A 6,282-nucleotide genomic window follows, 5' to 3' on the forward strand; every position below is an offset into this window, starting at 1 on the left:
GGCAGCAGGAGGTGGCTGATCAGTGATTCTCATTATTGATGTTTCTATCTCTCTGAAATGAATAAAAACATTAAAAAAAACAAAGCAAAACAGAAACAGACCCATAGATATAGAGAACAAGCTGATGGTTACCAAAGGGCAGGGGGGTAGCAGAATGGGGGAGGGCCCTTGGAATTTATCTGTAACATATGACCTTCCAACCAAATCTGTCACTTCTCCCTACTTCAGCTATGACAGAAGGTCATCTCAGCTGCCTTGATCTGGAGGGTAGCAGATGTCCAAGTGAAATAAAAGGTTGTTAAACTGGCCCAGTGCCTTTCCTCGTTCTTCATTTGATCACAACGTTAGCCCTTGTTGCATATTTTACATGACTATAGTCCTTTAGAGTTGACTTATATTTTTTAGTGAAATAATTATCCTGATTTAGTCTGAGGCATTGGAATCATGATGACCCTACAGTTCCTCAAGCTCAGTCTCATCAATTTCAATTACCTTCATTTTCACTGCACCTCAGCTAATCACTATCATGGCCTTCTACTCATTACTTAAATCTTCAGTGGTCAGGATTCTTAGCTCTTGACGATTTCAATCCACTTTCCTGTTAGACTTCCCTCTTTTCTTTCCGACCCAACCTTGGCTGCAGTTGTAATTACCTATTGTGGTTTCAAAAATACTGATGCCTGGGCCCCAAGTCCAAATATTGTGAAATCTTGATCTCAAGCATTCCAGACACTTTCTGCAATCCTCCACCCCCATCAGGATACATTTTCCTCCCAACCAATTTGGACCCAATTGGTTAGACATTTCAAAAATTATTTCTATATCCCATTCATCTTATTCTCTAGGTTTTTTTGTTTTGTTTGTTTCTTTGTTTCATTTACTCCCAGCCAGGGAACTATTATTTATCTGTCCAGATTACTGAGATTTAGGAAAGTACAATGAAGCTATTTACTTTCAGCTGAGCGTTCACTGCTACTCCACATTTATTTTCAATTTGGGTTAACTCCCACCAAATTCACTCATTTGTTCATTCATTCATCATTCTGCAAGTCAGCTAGTAACCACGAAATTGAGTCCTATGCATTACATAAGTACCAGGGTACACCAGTGAAGAAGACATAGCTCTTACACCCAAGGAGCTCATGGGAGATAAACAGCATGCTTGCATTCTCCCAGAGGCCTCCCAACACCCACTCCTACCCTCAGCAGATTACCCTGTCTCCTGCTTCACTCAGCCTGCCAAGGCCATCCGGTTAGGCTGCCTTAACTCCACCTGTTAGAGAAACAATTTCTATATGCATCCCATCTGCTATAGTCAATGGCTTTTCTCCCCTCTGTCTTCATCTCTTCTGACCAGGAAATGTTTGACACCACTGACATTTCCCCCTTTTTAAAAAACCTTTTTATTGATTTCAGAGAGGAAGGAAGACAAAAAACATCAATGAGAGAGAATCATTGATTGGCTGCCTCCTGTCACCCCACCCCCACCACACTGGGGACCGAACTCACAGCTCAGGCATGTGCCCTGACTGGGAATGGAACCATGACCTCCTGGTTCATAGGTGGACACTCAACCACTGAGCCATGCTGGCCGGGCTGACCTTTCCCTCCTTGAAGCTGTAGTTTCTTTTGGCTTCTGCAGGAAAATAAACTTTTCTTCACTGGCTTTCTTACTTGTGGGTTTCCCATAATGCCTGATCTCTTATTTCTTATACTGTGTGACATGAATATTTTGTCCTCCCTCTCTTTCAGCTTCTGCTCTCACCTTTCTTCAGAAGACTCAAAAATCTCCATCCTTTATCTCTACAGCCTTGCTCCACATGCACATTATTCCAATAACTGTGATATGCCCAGCCAGGTATCATGAAGTCATCTCATATCCAGAACCAGAAACATCTACTTTCTGAGATCATTAAATAAGCACTTAGCACTCCCTTTGCCTGGCACATAGTAGGTACTCAAAGGAAAGCTATTATTTCTCTGTTCGCTATCATACCCCCATTGGGGAAGTCTTCCTAAAACAGTTTTAGTGACTTCCTGCATTTTACTTTCTATGAGCCACCTTTGCTTAACAAAACATGTGGAAAACCCTACATTCAAGATCTGACATTCAAGATCCTCTATAAAATGATGCCACCACAGGTTTATATTCCCCAGTCCCCTGTCCGTGCACCAAACTCCATTTGTGCTGATCATTTGCCTGTTACTCTGGGTTGCCGGAAGCTACATTTCTCGAATTCCCTTGCCAACTACCTTTCAGGTGAGACAATGCCCTAAGTCTGGGGAGCAGAAGGGGAGAAGTCCAGGTATTTATCTCCCTCACTGCCCTGAGTTGGGTTGTGGCTCGCTTATTTCCCAGATCCCACCAGGCAGCCTCCCACCCATTGGCCCAGGCTTCTGGGTTCTGGTAACACCATCTCCTCCCATTCTCTCTCTAGCACTAGGGGTGATAGAGGTGTCCTGCTGTTGCCATCTCTGGATGCCTACACTTTCAGCATTTCTACCACCTGTGTAACAACCCCTTATATTATAGTCTCTGAGCAGTGGTCGGCAAACTCATTAGTCAACAGAGCCAAATATCAACAGTACAACTACGGAAATTTCTTTTGAGAGTCAAATTTTTTAAACTTAAACTTCTTCTAACGCCACTTCTTCAAAATAGACTCGCTCAGGCTGTGGTATTTTGTGGAAGAGCCACATTCAAGGGATCAAAGAGCCGCATGTGGCTCACGAGCTGCAGTTTGCCGACCAGAAATCTAAAGTGATGTGTATTTCTGCCTGGACTTGACTAATACATTTCAGCCAAACCAAATGTTGATATTGAATGCTTGCAGGCAGTCTACATACACCGAGGTCTATGCATGCCAGCTGCTGTGCTGGATACAGTGAATTTTATCATGTATGTCTTTGTTCATATGGTTAACTCCTCTAATATCTTTTTCGTACCTCCATCCCACCTAATAAAATACTACTGACCTTTCAGGCCTATTCAAAAATTTCAATATTTTGAGCATCTCCTCTGTGCGAGGCATTGTGCTTGGTACAGGGGGCGGGGGGGGGGGGGGGGGGGGGGGGCAGGTGTCCCAGGCATCACAGAGCTGGCAGTCTACATTTCTTCATGAAATCCTTTTTCATGTTTTTCCTTTTTCATGTTTTCTCCACTGATATGTATACTCTTTTTTTTAAAAAATATATTTTATTGATTTTGTACAGAGAAGAAGGGAGAGAGATAGAGAGTTAGAAACATCGATGAGAGAGAGTCATCGATCAGCTGCCTCTTGCATACCCCCTACTGGGGATATGCCCGCAACCAAGGTACATGCCCTTGAACAAGCCAATGCTCTATCCATTGAGCCAAACCGGTTTTGGCTGATGTGTATACTCTTGAATTTCCCATTTTACTGTGCTTATTTTTATTTTATTTGTAATTACTTAGCAAATACAACTTATTTTTATGTAACTGTTCCATATGCGTGTACATATGGAACATATATATTACATACATATACAAAAATTTAGGTAAACCTATGAGGTAGGTATAATCCTCATTTTATACCTGAAGAAACGGGCACAGAGAGGTTAAGTAACCTGCCTAAGGTCACAGAGCAAGTAAGTATAACTCTTTTGTCACATTTCCATTTTATGTTGGCCTTGCACTTTAGCTATCTGCATACCTGCTTCAGTATCACCAGCAGAAACTGCTGAACTTTTCTCTTCTTTTACTGTTATGGAATGCATGAGTTATAGCTAGAAATATAGCCACCTGGGGGTGAGGGAAGCTATGATTCCCACCTTTTCATGGGATGGGAGTGAAAGTGTATATGCAACTTATGGACAGTGTCCTTCAAAGGAAGGCGAGTTTAGAGAGGAGCTGTGTGCTGACCTGATGGTAGAGGCAGAAGCAATCATCTTGGAACAAGAGTGACAAGTTGTATTTTGAGGAAAAACAATGAGGAGAAACCTGGTTCTCTTATGATCAAATCGCTATCACTGTTATTTCGAGTTTCCTGTCACTCAAATCCAATCCTAATTAATTGAATCACCAATCCATGGCTCTCTGTCCCTCACTAGGATAACTCTAAGAAAATGCGATTGATTGAATTCCTCTTTATATTTCCTTCCAACATAGTTCCTTGCACAAAGCCAATACTCAAAAAAAAAAAATAAATAAAAAATAAAATAGATTAGATACAAAATTGAAAGTGAATGAGGTTTTATTGAAATCTATTTCCTGGGCAGTGTCCTCCTATCTAACAGCCTAGCCTCTTTGGCACTGAAAGCTGGAGAATAAAAAACCAATAACAAAACTAAGCCTGGATTTTTCTGAGTGCATAGTGCGTGAGAACTAAAGACCTTTGATAAAAAAAAGATCTGTGGAGACAGTGGGTGTAAAGCAGGGGCTGGAGGTGGCAAAGGCTTGACCCAGGGGCCTCAGAACTGGGCACATGAGCACAGGCTGCTGTAAAGGAAGTGGCCAATAACCAAGGCCAGCATCTCCAAGGGGCTGCTCAGTGCCACAAGGAAGGGGGCCTGGGAGAAGCTTTATTTTTTAAACGCTGATGGGATATGGAAAGTCCCTGATCAGCAGGAAGTTGAAATGAAACCACTCCTGGCCACTGGTCGTTAGAGTCTGCATTGGCCGTAAGTGGCAATAAGATGGGAACTCCCTGTGTGGCAGCTCCCACTTTGTCAATACCTTCCTGGAGTCCTGGACACAGCTACGGAGGAGAGCACACAACAGGTCCTCAGACATGAGCACCGCAGTTTTCCCTTCACCGCCTTCATGCTTTTATCTGTCCTCTTCCTACTGGCCTCAGAAGAGGAGGCGCTTTTCCATCATTCTAAGCTAATCTTTCAGTTTACTCATAACATCTTTGCACCGTAATTTTCTCATCTGTAAAATGAGGGTAATTCATACTTCTTAACATTTGGGAGGTAATTAAATGGTGAGTGTTAACGCTGCTCCCATACAGCAGTTGTTTAGAAAAATATGAGCTGTGGCCCTTTTCCTCTTCATTCCCTTCTCTAGAGGAAACTGTTCCATCAGTCTGGAGGTAAAAAACGGGCTTGACGACACCTAACAGAGAGAGATACCAGCTGGGAGAGCGGAGGATTCTGGGAGGGCGGGGGTCGTGAGGGGATTGAGGGAGGGAGGAGGGAGGGGTCGGGATGGATTGCGGGGGGGGGCGGGCGGAGGACGGCACGCCTTCCTGTACTGAAGGTCCTTCATCGACTGCCTTAGCTTGTGCTTGCTTTGGTCGTTCTGAGCTTCGTCTCTTGCGCAGCTCTCTCTCTCTCTATCTCTCATCTCTCTCTCTCTCTCTCTCTCTCTCTCTCTCTCTCTCTCCCCTCTCTCTCTTCTTCTTCTTCTTCTTCTTCTTCTTCTTCTTCTTCTTCTTCCTCCTCCTCCTCCTCCTCCTCCTCTTCCTTCTCTTCCTCTTCCTCCTTCCCCTCCTCCTCCTCCTCCTCCTCCTCCTTCTTTCTTTAAAATACATTTTATTTATTTTTTACAGAGAGGGAGAGAGAGAGTTAGAAACATTGATCAGCTGACTCCTGCACACCTCTCACTGGGATTGTGCCCACAACCAAGGTACATGCCCTTGACAGGAACTGAACCTGTGATGCTCTATCCACTGAGCCAAACCAGTTAGGGGTACTGTCCTGGCTTCTCTGAAGACCTCATTAAGCTTTGTCCATCCTTCTAATGTCTGTGCTCTGCATTTCTGTTCTCAACTGTCATCTCTTCTCACTCCACACTCCCTGCATGATCTTGTCTAAGTCCAGAGTGTTAAATGCCATCTGCAGGATAAAGAATTTTAAGTCTCAAGCCTAGATCGTTCTCCTGGGCTCCACACTGTCTCTTCTTTTCCTTTGCTCTCTTCCCACATACCTACCTTCCTTTGGTTCTTTCATTCAATAAATACATTTACTGAGAGCTTGCTGGGTGCTGGGTATTTGCATATCCAACTGCCACTGTACATCCTCTCCAGGGAGGGTCTGCGGAGGCATCAAACTCAGCACAGGCCAATCCGTGCTGGTGCTTCGTTTTCCCCAAACCCATTCTCTCTCCTTAGCTGTCCCAGTGGATATTTTGGCATCCACCCATCTGCCTATTTGAAATGGGAGGCTTTTCTGACTGCTCCCTCCTTCTCCACTAGATAACCCTTAATCAAATAAATACCATCAACTCAGCCTCCCTTGAAATGTTTCCAATTTGTACATTCCAATTTGTATATGTCTCTCCAATCCACCTTCTCAATTCCAACTCTCACCATTTTTTTT

The sequence above is a fragment of the Pipistrellus kuhlii genome, unplaced genomic scaffold, assembly GCF_014108245.1.
Source record: "Pipistrellus kuhlii isolate mPipKuh1 unplaced genomic scaffold, mPipKuh1.p scaffold_m20_p_2, whole genome shotgun sequence".
Classification (NCBI taxonomy): Eukaryota; Metazoa; Chordata; class Mammalia; order Chiroptera; family Vespertilionidae; genus Pipistrellus; species Pipistrellus kuhlii.